This window comes from Phacochoerus africanus, chromosome 15 (assembly GCF_016906955.1).
Source record: "Phacochoerus africanus isolate WHEZ1 chromosome 15, ROS_Pafr_v1, whole genome shotgun sequence".
NCBI lineage: Eukaryota > Metazoa > Chordata > Mammalia > Artiodactyla > Suidae > Phacochoerus > Phacochoerus africanus.
In genome coordinates this window covers 77556762-77581125 of record NC_062558.1, presented here as the reverse complement: position 1 = coordinate 77581125, position 24364 = coordinate 77556762, and the positions used below count along the sequence as shown (strand labels likewise).

The 24364-nt window shown below is 40.0% G+C and overlaps 1 protein-coding gene across 4 annotated transcripts in view; it reads right to left on the bottom strand.

Annotated features, from left to right (window-relative positions):
- Positions 1–24364, bottom strand: part of VCL (vinculin) — a 113669-nt gene that overhangs the window by 67989 nt on the left and 21316 nt on the right. For all 4 annotated transcript variants that reach the window (XM_047760464.1, XM_047760466.1, XM_047760465.1 and 1 more), the window contains one exon: positions 6189–6259. The gene's annotated coding sequence lies outside the window, so the exon portion shown is untranslated. Of the gene's footprint in view, positions 1–6188; positions 6260–24364 lie in introns of those variants that run through there.

Below are 24364 nucleotides of genomic sequence, written 5' to 3'. Positions count from 1 at the left end.
GTTAATAAGTCAGTCTGTCTTACAGCTCTTTAATTTGGAACTTCTTAAAGCGTTGTTTAAAAAAACCTCTCTGCAGCAGCAGTCCTCCACTTCAGTTCCTCCTTGATACAAAGAAGAACAGAACTCTCATATAGGACATACCCCTGTGGGCATACCTGGGATTATGCACAATTTCCAGCCACAATAACTATAATTCCACTAATTTCACCCCCCTTAAAGAAAGCATAATAAAAATCCAATGAATATATTATACTTGAAGAAAAGTTAAAAGGAAGAAAACAAAACCTAGTGAGTGAGAATGAGAGGGATGTTATTATACATGTGATCTTGAATATGCTCAATTTGCTTTTTAAAAAAAGGTAAAGCATTTGCAAACTTTGGCATTTTATTACTATAAATAAAAAACTTGTAATACATCTTACAAGTGATCATTCATAATAAGAGTAAAAAGAGTTTCCATGTGGCTTAGTGGGTTAAGGATCTAATGTCACTGCAGTGGCTCAGGACGCTACCATGGTGGACGCTTGATCCCTGCTCCAGTAACTTCTGCATGTTCGGGTGCAGCCAAAAAAAAAAAAAAAGAGTCATAGAAATTGATATTCTATGTGGTACTTAGCACGCTAGACATATAAAAAGCAATCAATAAATATTCAATTAACCAATTAGTGTGTCTAGCCCATTAATTAATCAATTGCACATTAATGTTCCTGCTGCCTGGATGATCACACAAAATGAAAACCTGGAGTATAGTAGTTAAATGCCCTGCTGACAGCCTCTAAAGCAACAAATGACTTTTTTTTTGGCCACCCCTTGGTGTTCAAAAGTTCTAGGACCAGGAATCAAACCCGTGCCACAGCAGTGAGGCAAGCCACAGCAGTGACAATACCAGATCCTAAGCCTTCTGAGCCACAAGGGAACTCCGACAATCGATTTCTTATAGGATGAGCCTAATATTTTAACAGTCCAGCATGACGTGGCACTCTTGAAGTCCATGAAGATCCCAGCAGTTTCTATGGCAATCATCATGCAACCCTACACCTCTTGTGCAACAGTGTGGCTATTAATGCAATCTTGGGTAAAATTAGTAAATTGTAAACTCTATCTGCCAGTGCACTCAGGGATCAGATAACTTTTGCTCCACCGAAGAGCAAGCCTTCCTGTGACAATGCAAATCTTACTCTATATTAAGATGGTCCTCATTTTTATAATAAGGAATTGTCCCAGCATTGGAAGTCCTTCATTGACAGTTACAACCCAAATATATAATCTTTAACTGAAATTAAACCATTCTTCCACATTCCAATATGCCCTTAATTGCCAGTCACACGGATAGAGTATGATTTTTTTTTTTTTTTTTGCTTTTTAGGGCCACACTCGTGGCATGTGGAGGTTCCCAGGCTAGGGGTTAAATCGAAGCTACAGCTACTGGCCAATGCCACAGCCACAGTAACGTGCGGTCCAAGCCGCATCTGCCACCTACACCATAGCTCACGGCAACACTGGATCCTTAACCCACTGAGCGAGGCTAGGGATCAAACCTGCTACCTCGTGGTTCCTAGTTGGATTCGTTTCTGCTGTGCCACGACAGGAACTCAAGATGATTTGATTTTGAGACCACCAAAATCCTGAAAATGTCAAAAATTCTGAAAACAATATATCCCTCCCTGAAAAATCTCTAACTATAAATCTACATCAGATTGCTTAGGTATAAATCTATCTATAGACCAAGAGTCTTCTGTTTTCTCTGCCCTGATATTCTAACAGATTGATCTAAGAATAAATTTTTAAACTTAACTTTAGTGTTGCCAAAGCAGACACTATTTAGAAAGCCTTGTGAAAGTGAAGACAGAGGAAGGAAGCTTCAGTCTATCATGCCCTGGAAACTTCCAAACATCAACCAAACAGCCCAAAAGAATGTCCTAGTCAACAGTTCCAAGGATGTCATTAATTGCTTCCATCTGTTTCCCTCTCTGTCCCCTCCCCATCATAGTCAAGGCATCCACTAGAGTTATTTTTTGCTTTATTTTGCATTCTACAGCATAAAGAGCCCTCATGTTTTAAACTACAGAATATTTATTTGTCCCCCAAGTTTGTCTGACAATCACAGCCATATTGTTTTTATACTATAGGCAATTTTCAGGTAACATTTCAGAGTGTGGCATATTAAATTATCTACTTTTTTAAACACTGCATAGTAAATATTTCTGTTGGTAAAAACACAATATTTTTCCCTGACTCCTCAAGGAGACTAGGGGTTTTCCCCCCTAGTAAGATAAAGTTAAAACCTCTGAATGATTTCATCCATTGATGACCCATACCTAAATCAAGGGTTATATTAAAAGTTGTGCAATGATGACTTTCTGATTCTGTCATTTATTCCACATTTATTGTTCCCCTCATCAACTACGGCTGTGAAATAAAGTCTGCACAGGAGAGGGAGGATAGATACAATTCTTCCTTGTGATGAGAATTTTTTTTTTGGGGGTCTTTTTAGCTATTTCTTGGGCTGCTCCCCGCGGCATATGGAGGTTCCCAGGCTAGGGGTCGAATCGGAGCTGCAGCCACCGGTCTACGCCAGAGCCACAGCAACGCGGGATCTGAGCTGCGTCTGCAACCTACACCACAGCTCATGGCAACGCCAGATCCTTAACCCACTGAGCAAGGGCAGGGACCAAACCCGCAACCTCATGGTTCCTAGTCGGATTCGTGAACCACTGTGCCACGACGGGAACTCCGTGATGAGAATTTTTAAGATTTACTCTCTTAGCAACTTTCAAATATACAATACAGTACTGTTAACTATAGTCACTGATGCTGTATTTATAAAAATATTATACCACCAATCTTTTCTGTCTCTAAGAATTCAGTTTAATTCTCCAGATATAAATCATACAGTATTTGTCTTTCTCTGACTTATTTCACTTAGCATAATGTCCTCAACATCCATCCGTGTGGTCACAAATGGCAGGATTTCCTTCTTTTCTATGGCTGAATAATAGATTATACACCATACACACATGTACACGCGCACGCACGCGCGCACACACACACACACACACATACATATCTCACATCTTCTTCAGTTCACCCACTGATGGACACTTAGGTTGTTTCCATGTCTTGGCTATTATAAATAATGTTGCAAGGAACACAGGCTGCAGGTATTTTTTTCAAAATAAATTGATATTGTTTAAGATAAATACCCAGAAGTAGAATTGCTGGATCATATGGTAACTCCAGTTTTTAATTTTTTGAGGGACCTCTAGAAAGACAGGATACATGCTTAATTATTTTATTTAAATTTCCCATTACCAGAGGAAGAGATTGCTGTCCAGGTTATCACCAAAGGTGATCAATGAAGTGTTTTGCTTTAAAATTACCCACCTTTTTGAAAATATTATCACAACTAGGGCACTCCTTAATTTTTCTAAGCCCCAAGGAAGCCTGTGAGAGAGCACAGAGCCTACTTCAAAAGTATATCTCTGGCAACAAGCAGAAATAAGTTTCCCGAAGAAATTCACTTACCAATCAAATGATATTCAGAGACTTGAATGTGAAGGGTTGAAAGGAACTTTCTATGGGGTCATCTAGTCCAGCTTCCCCCTGATGGTGAAAGTCCCTCAACTCTATCTCACTGTGCTCTGAGCCACCCAGGGGAGTGAGGGGCAAATGGGCACAAGTTAGAGCTGTGTTAATAATGTACAATAAATACAAGTTTAATTATAACATGTTTAACTGACAGCATGGGACTCTTAATATTTCCATGCTGATGAAATGGCACATAAACAAAGTGGCTACATACTAGTTAGAGCTGGAAGAAACCCCAGAGGCCACCAAGTCCAAGAAAGGCAAGTTTAAAAACAGACTCTACAAAACCAGATGCTTCTGGTACCTTACTTCCTGACACATGAACATTTTGCAGAATTAACAGAAACATACTTCTGCAGAAGCACCCACTCAAGTAAGTTAGAAATAAGAAGACATCATTATGGGTGAAATTTTGCATCTGCTCAATGAAAATAATAGAACAGAAGGAGGATAAAAATAAAGGAACACTTCTCACTTTATTTTAAATCGTGATATATAACATACATACAGAAAATTGCAAAAAACATATGTATAATATAATGAATAATTATAAAACAACCACTCATGTACCTCAACAGTTAAATCAAGAAATAGAACATTACAAAGTTCCCGTCATGGCTCAGTGGTTAACAAACCTGACTAGTGTCCATGAGGATTCAGGTTCGATCCCTGGCCTTGCTCAGTGGGTTAAGGATCTGGAATTGCCGTGAGCTGTGGTGTAGGTTGCAGACACAGCTCAGATCCCGCGTTGCTGTGGCTGTTGTGTAGGCCAGCAGCTATAGCTCTGATTCAACCCCTTGCCTGGGGACCTCCATATGCCAAGGATGCAGCCCTAAAAAGACTAAAGACAAAAAAAATAGAAAGAAAGAATGAAAGAAACACAACATTAGGAGCTCCCCCATACCTCTCCCTGGATATAGCCCTTTTCCTTCCTTCCAAAAACACCACTATCCAGACTTTTGTGTTCATTTTTTCTTTATTCATTTTATCTTTTTCTTATATATAAGCATCCCTAAACAGCATAGTTTATTATTACATGTTTTGAACTTTAAATAAATGGAAGCTACCTACCTATGGCTCCATCATTCACTTTCTTACTTTCAAGATTCATTAATTCTTTTAATCCATAAAATTAATCATTTTTAAATGAAAAGTTCTCATTCCTTTTTATTACTAATTAATATTCCAATTTATGAGTATACCATGATTGTTTTTATCCCTCCTACTGTAGAAAGACCACTGGTATCATTGCGAACAATGCCAATATCGGTATTTTTGGTTTTGGGTGTTTTTTTTTTAAGTGAGTACATTTTATTTTTTTATTTTTAATTAAATATAGTTGATTTACAATATTGTGTCAATTTCTGCTGTACAGCAAAGTGACCCAGTCATACACATATATCCATCCTTTTTCTTATATTATCTTCCACCACAGTCTATCATAAGAGACTAGATATAGTTCCCTGGGCTATATATAGTAGGAACTTGTTGCTTATTCATTCTAAATGTAATAGGCTGTATCTACTCACCCTAAACTCCCAGTCCATCCCACTCCCACCCCCTCCGCTTTGGCAACCACAAGTCTGTTCTCCATGTATCTGAGTCTGTTTCTGTTCTGTAGATAGGTTTATTTGTGGATATCAGTATTTTTTAATATGAATCCTAGTGTACATGGGCATAAGTTTCTCCAGGGAACATAGAGGGGAGGTGGTGAAATTGCCTATCTTCCGCTTTGCTAATGCCAAACTGTTTCCCAAAGTGCTATACCAAGCTACATTCCCAACAGCAGTGTATGGCAGTTCCAGTTGCTCCACATCCTCATCAGCAACTGACATTATTGGACTTCTTAATTTAGGAGCTTATAATAGAACAATTTGCACTTCTCTGATGACTAAGGAGATAGAGCACCTGCTTATAGGTTTATTGGCCATTTGGATTTCCTCTCTTCTAAAGTGCCTATTCAAATCCTTTGCCTTTTTTTAAAAAACTGAATAAACTTATTCTATTGACTTGTAGAGGTTCTACTTTTTTTTTTCCTTATGCATCAGCCTTTACTTTTTACTTAGGACTTGACTGCCATAAATAACAAAGTCATTAACCAAAGACAGTGTAATCACAAGCATGAGAAGCTTTAATCAAAAGTCAGTATCTCTGCTTGCTTTACATAGGATAGGCCAAAATATCTAGAAATTACTTGTAGGAGTATTAAGTGATATGTAAGTATAACAAATTTAAAATGCTACTGAAATACATTGCCATATATATTTTTAAAGATTGTATCTCTTGTTATCTCCCATCAAAGGTATTTAGTATACAATCCAGATTCATGCATGCTAAGGTTAGAATGTTTCTGAATTCTTTCCATTCTAAATAACAAAATTTAGAAGTCATAGTCTGACTAAAAATTATGTCAGAAATGCCTAACACCAATGAATAAAATCAACAATAGTAAACCTGAATGTAGAAAGATGAAAACTGAAATTTTATCTGTAAACAGAGCTTTTTATTTAAAAAAAAAAATCGCTCCTACAATCAGTACTTTTCTTTCCTAACAAGAGAATTATTCTGTTTAGCATTAGAAAAATGTTTTAATTACTTACTTAATAAATGCTGGTGGCATATCTCTCTTCAAAATCTGATCCTCAGTGGTTTGAACAGTCTCTTTTCCAACCTACATGGAAAAACAATTCACAATTCAAATATAAATTCTCAGACTTTTAAAACTATTGCTTAAATATATTTGAAATGTAAACATTACATATAATCTATCACTGAAGTTTCTAGATTCAACGATAATTTCTGGATGTTTCGAAATTATCAAGACTGCTCCCATAAATGCTTCCATAATACAGTTGGATAACAATATCGACTACAAACATAATACAAGGAACTTCTCAAGAGTAATCTGAAGGAATCATTGAGCAGTGAGAAAACAAAAGAAATCCAACACTGAGAATATATACATGTGTGTTTACAGTTTTTTTCTGTTTATTTGTTTGTTTGTTTTTAAATGGCCACATCTACAGCATACAGAAGTTTCCAGGCTAGGGCTCAAATCAGAAGTAGACCTACCCCACAGCCACAGCAACACAAGATCCGAGCCATATCTGCGACCTATGCCACAACTTGCAGCAACACCAGTGAAGCCAGGGACTGAATCTGCATCCTCACAGACGCTATGTCAGGTTCTTAACCCACTGAGCCACAACAGAAGAAACTCCTATATTTATGTTTAATGACAAACTGCTGTATCTGTAGATTATATGAAATACTTGAATCCAGTTAGGTAGCTCAAAACGTCTACTCAGAAGTAAACTGATGTTACTGAAACTGAGAATATTTGTGAAACAATTGTAACTCTGAAACTAGAAACTACAAATATATGAAAACACATAACTAGCAATCAACATGATGTTCTCCCTAATTGTAGGACAACTTAAAATGAAATAATATATGGAGTTCCTGCTGTGGCACAGTGGGTTAAACCCAGCTTGTCTCTGTGGAGGCATGGATTCGATCCCTGGCCTGGCACAGAGGGTTAAGGATCTGTGCTGCTGCAGCTGTGGCATGGGCCGCAGATGCAGCTCTGATTTGATCCCTGACCCAGGAACTTCCATATGCCACAGGTGTAGCCAAAAATGGGAAAAAAAAAAAAAAAAAAAAGAAAGAAAAGAAAATGCTAAATGCTACAATGGAACAAATAGTTTTACACCTTGCTGGTGGCAATGTAAACTGATACATTTTCTTTGGAAAATCATTGGCTAGCCTGTGTTAAGACACATTAAAAAAAAGTCTTATCTAGGAGTTCCCGTCGTGGCGCAGTGGTTAATGAATCCGACTAGGAACCACGAGGTTGCGGTTCGGTCCCTGCCCTTGCTCAGTGGGTTAAGGATCCGGCATTGCTATGAGCAGTGGTGTAGGTTGCAGACACGGCTCGGATCCCACGTTGCTGTAGCTCTGGCATAGGCCAGTGGCTACAGCTCTGATTCAACCCCTAGCCTGGGAACCTCCATATGCCGCAGGAGTGGCCCAAGAAATAGCAAAAAGACAAAAAAAAAATCTTATCTAGGAATTTCACTTATGAGAATATTGTTCATTACAAGCAACCATACCAAGTGTGATATAACAATATTCACAAAAATATTCACTATCGTGTTAGTTATAAAGTAAAAATATTTTAAAAATAACTTATCCAACAATGAGGTACAGTTAAGTAAATTAAGATATATATCTTTAGGAGTTCCTGTTATGGCTCAACAGATAATGAACCCAACTAGCATCCATGAGGACGTGGGTTTGGTCCCTGACCTTGCTCAGTGGGTTAAGGATCTGGAATTGCCGTGAGCTGTGGTACAGGTCGCAGATGCAGTTCAGATCCCATGTTGCTGTGGCTGTGACACAGTTGAAGGCCGGCAGCTTCAACTTTGATTGAACCCCTAGCCTGGGGACCTCCACATGCTGTGAGTGTGGCCCTAAAAAAAAAACGAAAAAAAGATACATCTTTAGACTCAGTGCTATAGGGCCATTAAAACAATAGTTATAAAGTCTCAGCTCTATGGGAAAATATCTATAATATTATATTTCATTTAAAAGGAGAGAAACATTGCAGCACTATTCACAATAGCCAAAACAGGAAAACAATCTAAATGTCCATCGGCAGATGAATGGATTAAGAAGATGTGGTATATATACACAATGGAATACTACTTAGCCATAAAAAGGACAAAATAATGCCATTTCCAGCAACATGGATGGAACTAGAGATGCTCATACTAAGTCAGTCAGAAAGAGACAAATACCATATGAGATGACTTACACCTGGAAACTAATATACAGCACAAATAAACCTTTTCACAGAAAACAAACTCATAGACTTGGAGAACAGACTTGTCGTTGCCAAGGAGGAGGGAGAAGGAGTGGGATGGACTGGGAATCTGGGGTTAACAGATGCAAATTATTGTCTTTGGAATGGATAAGCAATGAGATCCTGCTGTATAGTACTGGGAACTATATCTAGTCACTTATAATGGAGCATGATGGAGGATAATGTGAGAAAAAGTGTATATATGTATGTGTGACTGTGTCACTTTGTTATACAGTAGAAAATTGACAGAACACTGTAAACAACTATAATGGAAAAAATAAAAATCATTTAAAAATTTAAACAGGAGGGGTAAAAAATAATAAATACACTATGACTACGACAAACCAAAAAATCCATGTCAAAAACATTGCAAAAATATTAAACAAAATGTTAACAGTGGTTTTATTAATGCTTGCAAAATTTTGAGTGAATCTGTATCTGTATCTGCTATTTTCTAATTTTCTGATATGTGAATATACAACTTTTGTAATCTAAAAAGTAAAATTAAAATTGTACTCTGGGAGAGTTCCCGCTGTGGTGCAGTGGGTTAAGAATCCAACTGCAGGAGTTCCCGTTGTGGCGCAGTGGTTAACGAATCTGACTAGGAACCATGAGGTTGCAGTTTCAATCCCTGGCCTTGCTCAGTGGGTTAAGGATCTGGTGTTGCCGTGAGCTGTGGTGTAGCTCACAGACGCAGCTCGGATCCCGAGTTGCTGTGGCTATGGTGTAGGCGGTGGCTACAGCTCCAATTCGACCCCTGCCTGGGAACCTCCATATGCTGCGGGAGCGGCCCTAGAAAAGGGGAAAAAAAAAATCCAACTGCAGTGGCTTGGGTTGCAACGGAGTTATAGGTCTGATTTCCCACGCCAGGTTAAGGACCTGGCATTGCCACAGCTATGGCATAGGTCACAGCTGCAGCTCAGATTCAGTCTCTGGTCTAGGAACTTCCATACACAGCAGGTGTGGCCAAAAAAAAAAAGTGTTACTGTGGGTTATTTAGGTGCAATTATTTCCTACCTAATAATTATAGTAATTAGCTGTCATTTTATATGTCTTCCCAAAAACTCCAAAAATTTTTAAATATGTAAAAATAGTCACACTGACCAGACTGTGTATATGGGAACATGTACTTATTATACCACAAATGATACACATACTCACTTTCTTCAAAATCGGTTCTATGTAGTACTTGAATGTCAATTTTTCTTTAACCACGTCATATATTGCAAAGCACTCTAGAAGTACTTTAATAGACAGAATAGTGAAATTCACACTTTATCAATATAAAGCTATCAAGGAGTATTAAATCATAAATATAAACACTGCAATGCAGAAATCTATGAAATTTTTAAAACCCAGTATGGAAAATTATCTCAATCCTATTATTCAACCATTTAATTTTTATTGAGTTTAAAGAAGGAAAAAATGGGTTTAAAAAAAATCCCTAAATGCATACTAAATCAGCTAAAGCAAAAAACACAATAAACTATTCTCAGGGAATACCAGTCAGGCATGAGTTAATGAATACAAGTTTTTTTTCTCTCAAGTTAATAGCTCAGAAAAAAGCAAGACACATATACCACTGTGTAATAGTCAGTGCTTTTGTAGACAATAGACTGTCTGTATCATAATAAAAGCCTTTCAAATCAGCAGCTGGTTCTCTAGAGTTTCTCAGATCAAAACATGACAGAATATTTCCAGATGTATTGTTCACCATAGTTTCCAACAAAAATCAGCCATTCAAAAAGCTGTGGACCATGACTTCATAAAGGAAAAGATGAAGTTCAACAACAAAGTCACTAGTTCATACTAAGCATAAAGGGCCTAGAAGGAGGTTCACACTTAGAAAAAAGGCACTTCCTTTTATTTTATGCACATGTGTACATATATAGAAAAAGCCAGAGAAATACAGAGGCAGAGGGAGAGAGAGGGAGAGAGATCTTGCATTAGTGAGTGAGTAAGTGGGGTGGCGGTGGGGCTGAGTTCTTCCTCTATCTCCTACTTTCCAAGTATTCCATCTTCAGTTATTCAGCATTATTAAACATTTACTGAGTACAACTACATGCACCAGTCACCGCTCTACTCTAGGTACCAGGGACAGAGCGGGAGTGAAAATGTTTCCTCCCCTCATTGAAGTTATAGTGGGAGTAGACAACACACAAGTAAAGAAATAAACGAAATCATTCCAGAGAATAGTAAGGATGATGCTAAAAGCGTATGAGGCAGGAATAGAAGGAGCCTACTTTAAAAAGAGTGGACAAAGAAGTTATCATTGGGAGTTCCCGTCGTGGCTCAGTGGTTAACGAATCTGACAAGGAACCATGAGGTTGTGGGTTTGATCCCTGGCCTCACTCAGTGGGTTAAGGATCCAGCATTGCTGTGGCTCTGGTGTAGGCCAGCAGCTACAGCTCTGATTGCACCTCTAGCCTGGGAACATCCATATGCCACGGGAGCAGCTCTAGAAAAGGCAAAAAAAAAAAAAAGTTATCATTGGAGCTAAGATTCTGAAGGTGAAAAGCACTCATGCAAGAGATGGGAAAGAACAATCCAGAGGAGAAGCAAGAAAAAGGCCCAAAGGCAGGTAAGTCTGGGTACACTCAAGGAACCCTAAGGAGGCCAGAATGGCTAAAGCTCTGTGCGGGGGACAGTATGGTGATGAGCTGAGTAAGAAGACAAAGTGTCAGATCACAAAGAGGCTTGAAGGCCAGGTAAAGGTGTTTGGAATCTTTTCTAACTACAACAGGAGGCAGGAGGGCTAAGAAACTGACATGATCTGATTTTTTTTTTTTTTTTGATTTTTGATTTTATTAGGGCCACCTCTGTGGCATATGGAGATCCCCAGGCTAGGGGTCTAATCAGAGCTACATCTGCCGGCCTACACCACAGCCACAGCAATGACAGGTTGGATCCGCATCTGCGACCTACACCATAGCTCACGGCAACACAGGATCCTTAACCCACTGAGGGAGGCCAGGGATCGAACCTGAAACATCATGGTTCCTAGTCGGATTTATTTCCACTGCACCACAGCGGGAACTCCTGATTTTTTTTAAAGATCATTTTGTCTGTTATAAGGAGAAGTGATCTTAGAGGACAAGAGGAAGTAGTTAGGAGGCTACTGTAGTCCTCCACGGGAGAGATGGTGATGACTTAAAACAAGATGTGAAAGTGGAAATGGACAATTAGTTTTTTTGGAAGAAGAGCTAATGGGACTTGCTCTTGGAATAGGTGAAGCAGGGTATGAGGGGGTAGACTGAGAGAAAGAAACATAAAAATGACAGGTAGGTCAATTAAATAAAATGTCTTCAAAGGCAGCAATGCTAGAAGGCAAAGATTTATTATGAAAAGATGAAACAATATGAGTATACCAGGCAAAACCACTGAAACAGTTTTTCAAAAAGCAATAATTCTGACCCCACTAGAGGTGATTACTAAGGAATGAATTCTATTTCTTTTAAGTCTCTTTTATACAGGTAGGGGTAGATGAGGAAAGAGAAAAAGACAATAAAAACATAATCAAGGGCTACTTACTTTAAAGCTATTTTTAAGTATTAAAGTGATGGCACTAAATCTGATTTATTATTCTAAGCTGGTTTCATAATTGCGGTGATAGTATCATAATCATGCCGATCTTCAATACATTCAGCCTATAGTTAGGTTAGGTATAACGAATGGTCCTGTTTTAAGGCATAACACGTAAAAATAAGTAGAACAAATGCCCAATTTTTACTTGGGAGATTGATTTTTGGCAATGCTGTCCAACAGAACTTTCTATTATGATGGAGATGTTCTATTAAATTTGTGCTACCTGATACAGTAGCCATTAGCCACATGTGGCTGTTAAGTACTTGAAATGTAACGTGAAACTGAGGAACTGAGTTATGACTTTTATTTAATTTTAATCTTTTGTATAAAGACTACTTGTTAACAGCCATTTTAGGTTTACAGCAAAATTGAGAAGCTACAGAGATTTCCCGTACACTCCCTGCCCCCATATCAATAGCCTCCCCAGTTATCAACATCCCCACCAGAGTAATGCATGGGTTACAAATGATGAACCTACCACTGACCCATCATAATCACCCCCAAATTCACAGTTTACATTACACTCCATTCTTGGCATGTACTTTCTATGGATTTAGACACGTGTAGAATGACAAGTACCCATCACTTACAGCATCACACAGAACATTGCCTTAAAAATCCCATGCCCTGCCTACTCAGCCCTCCCCACCCCAAATCCCTGGAAACCACTGATCTTTTACTGTCTCCGCAGTTTTGCTTTTTCTAGAATGTCCTATAGTTAGAATCATACAGTATGTAGTCTTTTCATGTTGTCTTCTTTCACTTAATTTGAATTTAAATTCCACATATGGATGAAAAGTAATATAAGAAAGGAAGGTATATAAATGTACGACTGGGTCACTTTGCTGTACAGAAGAAATCGACACAACATTGTAAATCAACCATACTTTAATTTAAAAAAATTTTAATTTAAAAAAAAAGCAAAGTAAATACACTATATTCCTGGAGCACAGTAATAATACTGCTGATTCATGGAGTTCCTGTCATGGCTCAGCAGTCATGAAGCTGATTAGGACCCATGAGGATTCGGGTTCAATCCCTGGCCATGTTGGCATGAGCTGTGATGTAGGTTGCAGATGTGGCTCGGATTCCACATTGCTGTGGCTGTGGCTGGCAGCTACAGCTCCGATTTGACCCCTAGCCTGGGAACTTCCATGTGCTGCAATTGCAGCCCTAGAGAGAAAAAAATAATAATAAGTCAGACATGTTGGGGGAAGGGATGGACTGGGAAGCTGGGATTGGCATACACACACCACTACATACAAAACCGATCAGTAACAAGGACATACATATACATACGTATAAAACTATATGTATATGTACAGCTGATTCACTTTACTGTACACCTGAAACTAACATAACATTGTAAGTCACTTATACTCTAATAAAATTTATTTAAGAAAAAGAAGAGGAGTTCCCGTCGTGGCGCAGTGGTTAACAAATCCGACTAGGAACCATGAGGTTGCGGGTTCGGTCCCTGCCCTTGCCCAGTGGGTTAACGATCCGGCATTGCCGTGAGCTGTGGTAGACGCGGCTCGGATCCCACGTTGCTATGGCTCTGGTGTAGGCTGGCGGCTACAGCTCCGATTAGACCCCTAGCCTGGGAACCTCCATATGCTGCGGGAGCGGCCCAAAGAAATAGCAAAAAGACAAAAAAAAAAAAAAAAGAAAGAAAGAAGAAATCAGACATTTTAAAAAAATTTCCACGTGTAGCTAGTGGCTACCACACTGGACAGCACTGGTCTGTAGAACTTTCACTGTCCCCTAAAACTGGTCTTCCTGCCTCCAGACTTCCTTCCTCTGAAACACTTTTCACAGAGCTGCTCAGTTAACCTTGATTTTAGACTCTGCTACATGGTGTCTTCACAGAAAAGAGCTGGGCCTGGAAAGTCAGAAGTTGCCAGGTGGAGATGAGAGGGATCAGACGGCCCAGGCACCGGGAAGAGCACAGGCCAAGGCTCAAAAGTGTTTGAGCACACGGTTGACTAGACAAGAAAAACAGGCCCATGTGGCTTCAGCAAAGGAAATGAGGCTACAAAGGAAAGCTGGAGTCAGCCTGGAAAGGGCTTTGTATACCAAGTAAAGGCAGAGAGGATTATGTAACTTGACCTGCCCTTGTATTCAGAGCTGTCATCCTCTGTTCTAGATCTTTTCAATTTAGCATTCTATCGCTGAAGTATCAAGAACTTCCATAGAAGCCAGTCTCTAAAGATATGCAGGACCGGATAAGCATCTCCTATGTGTAAACAGCTAACAAAGCCTATGGAGCAGAACTAGGGACTAAACTTCTGGTTTTTAAGCCATCAACCAGAAGATGATAGGAAATGCACTTTCCTCCTCTCTCCCCATACTATCAAAACAGAAACAGGGAGTTCCCGTCGTGGCGCAGTGGTTAACGAATCCGACTAGGAACCATGAGGTTGCGGGTTCGGTCCCTGCCCTTGCTCAGTGGGTTAACGATCCGGTGTTGCCGTGAGCTGTGGTGTAGGTTGCAGACGCGGCTCGGATCCCGCGTTGCTGTGGCTCTGGCGTAGGCCAGTGGCTACAGCTCCGATTCAACCCCTAGCCTGGGAACCTCCATATGCCGCGGGAGCGGCCCAAGAAATAGCAACAACAACAACAACAAAAAAGACAAAAGACAAAAAAAAAACAGAAACAGCTTCTGGAGCAGCCATCTTTTCCAAATAAAAAAAGTAGAACAATTAAGAAAGGGATTCACAAAACGCTCTTTGTTAACTAACAGGAATCATCATGGCTTGTAGAAAAACATTATTCCTGGAGGTCAACCTTAGTATGGAGAGGTATATGCTACAACTTTGCAAATAAGCAGGTCAGTAATAATCTTGACAAATGCTTCTGGAACCTGTGTAGCACCAGGTCATCAAAATTCTTGGCTAGTTAAGCCAAATATTTTTGCTACATACATGTTAAGAGCATATGTATGGGAATTTGATGAGTTCCAGCTTAGTTAGAAAATGGACCTCAAATAAATCATTTTACTTACACAAATATTTCTTCTATACTATACGATCTCTTTACACGTCCCCTTATTTGTCTACTATGGGTTAGCCCAACACCCTTTTAGCTCTCTGGCAAAGGAAATTTACCTTTCTTTTTTCCTTTTTTTTTTGGGGGGGGGGTGGCTGCAGCATATGGAAGTTCCCGGGCTAGGGGCTGAATTAGAGCTGCCAGCCTATGCCATAGCCACAGCAACACAGGTTCTCAGCTGTGTCTGCAACCTATGCCAAAGCTTGCGGCAACAATGGATCCCAAGGAAGTTCCCAGGCTCTGGGGTCCAATTGGAGCTGTAGTCGCTGGCCTACGCCACAGCCACAGCAACATGGGATCCGAGCCACATCTTCGATCTACACCACAGCTCAAAGCAACACCAGATCCTTAACCCACTGAGTGAGGCCAGGGATTGAACCTGTGGCCTCATGGATCCTGGTCAGATTCGTTTCTGCTAAGCCAAGACGGAAACTGAATTTTTTTAACTTTAAAATAAATCTTTCCCTCTGGAAAAAAAGGCCTATATGTTAAAGGGTTTAAAACAAAACCAAAACCACACAGAGAAAAGAATGGCATTTAAGTCTTATAGTCTTAATCTGAGCAGGTTTTCCAGGTCAGCACTTAACAACAACCCTTTCAAAGTAATGAAAATTTACAGTAAATACATTTTATTGCTTCCAAACTTTATTCGGTTGCTGAAACTCAGATTGGTTGTTCTATTTACTGTTAAAATTATTTCCTTTATTTTCTTCTTCAGAGGATTCCTTCTAATTCTTGAAGCCCAATTCCATTCAATTCAATAAACAGGCAGTAAGAGCCAACTTGTGTCCGCTAGGTGGTGGGAAGAGAATGAGATAAGAAAGAAAGCATCCTTAGATGTATAAACTGAAATAATGGTACTGAAAGAGTAACTGGCCTGGGGACATTTTTAGGGGGCTTGGCAGAAAGCCTCGTTTCTTTTGAAGAGTTGTTCTACTTTGTTCGGTAGTTAATTTAAATATCTTTTGTTCTACGTGTGACTTTAGTTCAAAATTCCATGTGAGAGGACTTTTTGTCTTCTGCTGTTGTTATTACCCCTTTTATCCCAATCTACTCAATTTGGTTCAGTAATGTAGAGGGATTTGGTTCCTTCCCAGGGAAAAAAAAAAAAAAAAGCTTGGCTGGTTCAAGTCACTACCCAGACTAAAAAATATGTTAATGTAGATGTCTCCCTTAGCTAGACTAAGTATAAGAAAATAGGAAGCCAAAACACAGCTGGGAGGACTTGTGTTACTGGTTTGTACAGTATAAATAGTAACATAGAGCATTACATTTAAAAGGTGGCAGGGAGATGGTAATCAATGGAAGCCATTAACGTATTTAGATAGGAAGATACAAAGGATGAAAATGTAAGCCTAACTTATAGTTATAGTGGGCCAAGCCAAGCTACAGGGTCAGTTGACTGTGACCAACTGATTAAAACCAGACAAAGGAGTGTACATCCATCTGCCTGTTACTTTGGTTCTTATGGCCTAAGTATTAGGCTGATCAATCTATTACACTGAATAGCCATCCTGATAGACAGCTCTGTCCAGTACCAGGCTTCTGATTTGCAAATACTTCATCCTCTCTCTCAACTCAGGACTCTTCTGTAGACACAACCATGGACATGACACTTGTGCTCTGGATGGCCACCATTTTAACAATAAAGCAAGTCATACAAGGATAACAGTAATGTATGTGAGCCAACATCAGCAACATTTCTGACTTTTTCTGCAGTGGTGGTTGATGAACTTGTGATCTAGCCACCCCCTCACCGGTATCTTTTGTATCATTCATAGATGACACACCAGAGCCAAGTGTTGAAAAAGTCATAAATAGGAGTGGTTTTCTCAGGGTTACTTGAGATGCTGCCTCCTGGGCTTAAGTCCTCATTTTGCCCCAAATAAAACTTAACTCTCAAAAAAAACCAAGTGATATATACCAGCAAAACTAGGACTCTGACCTATTCTGATTTCCAATTTGCTCATTCATTTAATCAAGCACTTACTGAGAACTTCCTATGTGGTAGGCACTATGCACAACACTGTGATGGGAATACAAAAATAAGTGAGACTGGAGCCTTGCCCTTCACAGACAAGACAGATGCTTAAACAAATCAGTGTGACACAGGGTAATGCATGCTCTAATAGAGTTACATCCAAGTTTCAGCTCTGTGTCAGAGATGAGGGGGAGGTTTCCCAGGGGAAAAGAAATTCTAAGAAGGCTGAGAAGAGTTCTCCAGGAGTAATGGGATTTGGGGAAGAAAAGAGAGCTTTCCAACAGTGGAGCAGCAGTTGTGAAAGGATGGCCAGTTCAGGGAACACAGACCCAGCTGGCCGATGCCACCTCAAGGAGGATCCCTGTGTACATGTATTTATACTTTATTCTCTAAGCAATGGGAAATTATTTTATGCTTCTATGCAAAAGACATTATTAGCTTTTTTTTTTTTTTTTTTAGGGCAGCATCCATGGCACGTGGAAGTTCCCAGGCTAGGGGTCACATCAGAGCTGTAGCTGCCAGCCTACACCACAGCCACTGCAAGGCAGGATCCAAGCCTCTTCTGCGACCTGCGCCACAGCTCACAGGCAACACCTGATGCTGGACCCACTAAGCAAGGCCAGGGATAGAACCGCATCCTCATGGATACTAGTCTGATTTGTTTCCAATGGGCCAAAATAGGGAACTCCTTGGTTTGCATTTCAACAAGAAAAATTCAGCAACAAAAACAGACCCACCAGAGGGAAGAAAACTAGGATGAGAGTTTCATTCGTTAGTTAATTTATTCAATCAAATATTAACATACCATGTGCCAAGCATTAAGATAGTGATGAGGAGTTCCCATTGTGGCACAGCCAAAACGAATCCAACTAGTAACCATGAGGTTGCGGGTTCGATCCCTGGCCTCACTCAGCAGATTAAGGATCCTGCGTTGCCCTGAGCTGTGGTGTAGGTCACAGACACGGCTCGGATCCTGCGTTGCTGTGGCTGTGGTGTAGGCTGTCAGCGGTAGTTTCAATTCCTAGCCTGGGAATCTCCATATGCCTCGGTTGCGGCCCTAAAAAAACAAAGGACAAAAAAAAAAAAAAAAGATAGTGGTAAAGAAAATACACGTGGCCAGTAACCTCACGGAGCTTAGAGTCTTAGTGAAAGATAAACTAGAGATGAACTAAAGCAGCAGCAGTGCGGATGGATATAAGAGCGGGTATAAGAAATCCATCTACGTGACACGCACTCCACGTGGAGGGTAAAGAAATCTAGGATGACATCCAGACTCCTGACTCAAGTGACGTGGTAATACATGTAAAAGTAGAAAGAAAGCCAGGTCTGAGAGAAAATTTATTTAGTACCTATGGGATGTTCGGATAGAGATAACACAACTATTCAATGCGGTTTACTTGCCTGCGGTGAATAGACTGCAGCTGCTGGAAGAACAAGCTGCTGAAAAGAGCTGAGAAGGGATGTCTGGGGTGGGGGGCAATGGCAGAACTGCATCATGAAAGCCAAAGGAATAGAGAGTTTCTAGAAAATGGAAAACAATGTCAACTCCCAGAGAGAGGTCATGGTTTCTAGTATATTCACAGAGCTGTACAACCATCACCATAATCAGTTTTTAGTGAGTTTCTTTTGTTTTAATCTTTTTTAGGGCCACACCCATTGCAATATGGAGGTTCCCAAGCTAGTAGTCCAATCCGATCTGTAGCCGCCAGCCTACACCAGAGCCAGAGCAACAAGGGATCCGAGCCGTGTCTGCGACCTACACCGCAGCTCACAGCAATGCCGGATCCTTAACCCACTGAGCAAGGCCAAGGATTGGGCCCTTGTCCTCATGGATGCTAGTCGGGTTCATTGACTGCTGAGCCACAGCGTGAACTCCAACCATAATCAGTTTTTGAATATTTTCATCACCCCTAAAAGAAACTTATATTGGCAGCCACCCTTCACTATTCCCAACCCTCCCCATCCCCTTCCAGCCTTAAACAAGGACTAATCTACTTTGTTTCTAGATTTGTCTATTCTGAATATTTGATATAAATGAAATTATACAATACATGTGATCTTTAATGACTGGTTTCTCTCCTGTTGTAGTATGCATTAATACCTTGTTTCCTTTTATTGTCAAATAACATTCCACTGTATGGTTATACCACATTTTGTTCATCATTCATCAGCTAATGGACATTCGGATTATTTCCACTCTTGGCTATTACGAATAACACTACTACAAACATTAGTGTAAATGTTTTTGTGTGGAAATATGTTTTCTTTTTTTTTTTTGTCTTTTGTTGTTGTTGTTGTTGCTATTTCTTGGGCCGCTCCCGCGGCATATGGAGGTTCCCAGGCTAGGGGTTGAATCAGAGCTGTAGCCACCGGCCTATGCCAGAGCCACAGCAACTCGGGATCCGAGCCGCGTCTGCAACCTACACCACAGCTCACGGCAACGCCAGATTGTTAACCCACTGAGCAAGGGCAGGGACCGAACCCGCAACCTCATGGTTCCTAGTTGGATTCGTTAACCACTGCGCCACGACGGGAACTCCGGAAATATGTTTTCATTTCTCTTGAGCACATACCTAGGTGTAGACTTGCTGGATCATATGTTAACTCTATATTTAACCACTTGGGGAACGGCTAAACAGTTTCAAAAGGGCTTTACAATTTAATGTTCCCACCAGCAATGTATGAGGATTCCAATTACTTCACATTCTTGGCAATACTTGTTATTTTCTGCCTTTCTTATTACAGCCATCCTAGTGCAGTGGTGTTACACTGTGGTTTTGTTTTGCATGTTCCTGATGGCTAATCATGCTGAATATCTTTCTGTGTGCTTACTGACCATATATATCTCCTTTGAAGAAATATCTATTCAGACCCTTTACTCCATATTTTAATTAGGAGGTATGTCTTTTGCAAATACATTTCTCTTTTTTTTTTTGCAGCATAAAAGTTTTTAATTTTGATGAAGTCTAATGTATCACTTTTGTTGCTTGTGCTTTTGATATAGTATCCAAGAAGGTTTTGCCTAACCAAGGTCATAAAGATTTACTGCTCTGTTTTTAAAGAATTTTATCATTTTAGCTCTTGTCTTTAGGTCCACGATCTATTTGATGTTCATTTTGTGTAAGACATAAGGAAAGGGTTATTATTTTGTTTAAATAGGAGAAAAACAAGCGTGCTGATAGGCTGAAAGAAAAGAGGCAGGAAACAAGACATTGATTATGAAGCAAGGTCCCTGAAAAGGCAGGGATAGAATCTGAAGTGCAGGTAGAGAGAGCAACCTTTACCAGAAAGAAAGCCACCTCTTCCTCAGGAGATAAAGGAGATGGTGGGGGAAATAAGTGGAGGGTGAGAGATGTAACTGTGGAGTCTGTAGGCTATATGTTCTTCTTAGGAACTTACAAGGCCTATTCACATATTTAAGGATCCAAGATAACCTTTAGTCAGGAAATCTGTTTAATTTTGTTTTATCTACCGTTTTCCAAATTCATTTGACCAAGAATTATTTCGTTCTTAACACTCACTAACCTATAGCAGAATTACGATTAGTAGGATATACTTAGGGAAGTAGTAAGCTGGCCAGGAGTTGCAAACTCATGGCCTTTGTGTGGAATTTGGACCAAAGGTGATTTTTGTTTGGTCCTTAAAAAAAAAATAAAAGAGCAAAACAAATAACTTCACCAAGATCCAAATTTCTGACATTGCTTGAAATACTCAAAGATTTGGCCATCTTAGGAGTTCCTGTTGTGGCTCAAAGGAAACAAATCTGACTAGCATCCATGAGGACACAGGTTCAATCCTTGGCCTGATTCAGTGTGTTAAAGATCTGGCGTTGCCATGAGCTGTGGTATAAGTCACAGACGGGGCTCAGATCCCACATTGCTGCGGCTGTGGCATAGGTCAATCCCTAGCCTGGGAACCTCCATATGCTGAGGCCCTAAAAATGGGGGGAAAAAAAAATTAAGATTTGGCCATCTTAGATCTGCATTCCCATAAGGAAACAATGTGCAAGAACCCAAATGTCCCATATGGGGACTATATCCTCTGTATCACTCCCAAGAATCTTAACATCCACACCATTTCACTCATTACGTCACTGCCTGGTCCCTGTGGGTATCTGGGTTTTTCACTCCTACACTAGGCAACCCTCAGTGTCTAAATAGAGTGAAAAGCTCCTGAAGCCACTCTTCGAAATTCCTCATCCAGCTCCTCTCTAAATATTTTCTCAAAGTGTTCATAGGAGAGCTACGAGAAAGACTGAGAAGTATTTATGTCATCAGGAATGACAAAATGGGAGTGTATGGGCCAAGCGCAACCTGCAGACCTCTTCTGCTCAACCTGCTGAGTATTCTTTTTAAATGAGAAATTTCATGTGAAAAAGAAATATAGATTCTTTTAGAAATATAGATTTCCAGATTTCATTGACTATCAGAAAAATCTGGTAACACTAGGCTCTATTTCTATATAGCAACAATAAGCTACAGATAGCAGCAGTTTTGTTTAATCAGGGACTGCATTTTTCAGTTTACCATAGTTTCTGGTCCTATAAGCTGCCTGATTCACTCGTTACCTACTTGACCCTGCAAGTATCTGAATTTGTGTCACCTGATTTAGCAAAAAGATTCTGTTATTAATTAGCACAGTACATGAGGCAAGCTCCCCAACATCATGAGTATCTTGTACAGTTTTACTCATGCCTCAGCTATTTCACTAATAATGAAACATTGTACTCTCTCTCCCATATATATCCACATCAAAAAAAATGACTGGAAGGGGAGTTCCCATCATGACACAGTAGAAACGAATCCAACTAGGAACCATGAGGTTGCAGGTTTGATCCCTGGTCTAGCTTAGCAGGTCAAGAGTCTGGTGTTGCCATGAGCTGTGGTGTAGGTCACGGACGCAGCTTGGATATGGCATGGCTATGGCGTAGGCTGGCAACTATAGTTCCAATTAGACTCCTAGCCTGGGAATCTCCACATGCCAAGGGTGCAGCCCTAAAAAGACGGGGGGGGGGGGGGGGGGGGGAAGACTGTAAGGAAATACAACATGGAGAGTAGAATTTCAGCTGATTTTTTTTCCTTAGTCTTTTCCTGTACTTTTCAGATTTAAAACAGAAAAAAATGAGTGTGCATTGCCTTCATAATCAGAAAAATATAAATTTCTAAAATGTACCAACAATATTCTAGGTACTCAACAATCTATAAAGTAATGAGAAACCACCAGAGCCTAAAAGGTTCAAATTTTGACCAACTGCCAAAAACTTCAATGTGCATCAATGAGAACATAATCAAATGGGTTAAGTTGGCAAGTTCTAATGTCAAGCAAGCTCAATGGATGCAACATACTTTCCTTCAAGCTAGTGTTAAGCTGCCTTGACAGCAGCTGTTTTTTCCAACACAACAAGAGATGGAACGTTCCAATTAAGGCTAGATAAATGTTAGCAGAGCAGCCCTGCTCACCAGATTCCTATTTATGAAGATACTGTGGGCAGGCTTCCAATTTGCAAATACTTCATTCTCTGCCTCAACTCAGGATTCTTCTGCAGACACAACCACAGACACCTGTGCTCTGGATGACCACCAGTTTAACGATAAATCAAGTCATCAGCGCAGGGAACTTCTCCCCACCACCCACTTTCTCCCACAATTAACTCAAGAAGACCTTCCCTTCTTTTATTTTCATTCTTTCTTCAATATTACCTATAAAGTAATCCTTTAGGGCTCCATTAAGGTGACTAGCTGGGCCCCCTTAGGCCACTACAAAAAATCATGGATTAAAAACATGAAAAAACAAAAGCTAAATACTGCTAAGAGAAACTGGGTCAACTCTACCGTCTGTCCTTATCTGCCTCATACATGATTATAAGGAAATAATGCATATGAATATGCTCTGTACACTATCAAAGTGTTATCAAATGTAGGATGTCTCTGTGCTACAAACGCATTGTCCCTTAAAGCATCCTAGAGGCCCCATCAACATCAAACCATCTCTACTTTCCTCACTGCCCTCTAACCAAATTTGATATTCTCAAACATTCCACACAATTTAAAATACACCCTCTTTTGGAGTTGCCGTCGTGGCTCGGTGGTTAACAAATCCCACCAGGAACCATGAGGTTGCAGGTTTGATCCCTGGCCTTGCTCAGTGGGTTAAGGATCTGGCGTTGCCATGGTCTGTGGTGTAGGTTGCAGACGCAGCTCAGATCCCGCGCTGCTGTGGCTCTGGCGTAGGCCGACAACTACAGCTCCAATTAGACCCCTAGCCTGGGAACCTCCATACGCCACAGGAGTGGCCCTAGAAAAGGCAAAAAGACACAAACAAACAAAAACACCTCTTTTTTTGTTTTGTTTTTCTATTTAACAGCTAGAGTTGCAAACACACTTTTTTCTTAACAGTTTTAGTTCACAAATGTGAAAATTTTCAGTTACACTGTAGCTTTTGCAGATTAAGTCTGGATATGTAACATATTGTTTCTAACACTGTCCCTATGGAAAAATAACCCCAAACCAAGTTGTAAATGAATTTTCAAACAGCACCCATTTTTTTATGTTTGGAAAACTGGGACCGAGGGCCCATCCTGAAAAGAAACATGGAGTGGTGGGAAAAGAATTTGGGCTTTGGGATGAATCTTACCTCACTCTGTTGTTCCTAGTTCTGTGTCCTGGGGCAAGTAATAATCTTTGAGCCTCATTCTCCTCATCAGTAAAATGGAAAAAGTAAAACATCTTTCATGGCTAAAGGATGTAGTCATACACATGTAAATCACCTAATACATATGCATCTTTCATGGCCTGAATGATAACTGGTGCTAAATAAACATTAGACCCTTTATCTTTTCCTCCGACCGACCGACCGTTATAGTACTTTTGTGACTTGTGTTTTTTCCTTTTAATTTTTTTAAAATTGAGCATGTGCTATAAATCAGAAATACTTTATTACCTCACTAAATCCTTATAACAATCCTATGAGGGAAATAGCATTGCTATCTCATTTTACAGATGAAAAACAGAGACAAAGAGAGGTAAACTGATAAACCCAAAATCACTCAGAGAGTGATGTTGACTTCAGCACCCAAGGCTCTGATCCTAAACCACTATGCGATTTTTTTTTTTTAATGAGGAAGACAGATTCAATGATGCCTAAAATTTTCTGCTGTAATACTGCAAGATTCTATAATTCTATGGAGCTTTCAGATGGCATGAAGGACAAAACGAAAATTCAAGATCACAATGGATAAATATGCAGTTTAAACAACTGATGTCCAATTATTCTGATTTTCCTCCCCAGAAGCTGGAAGG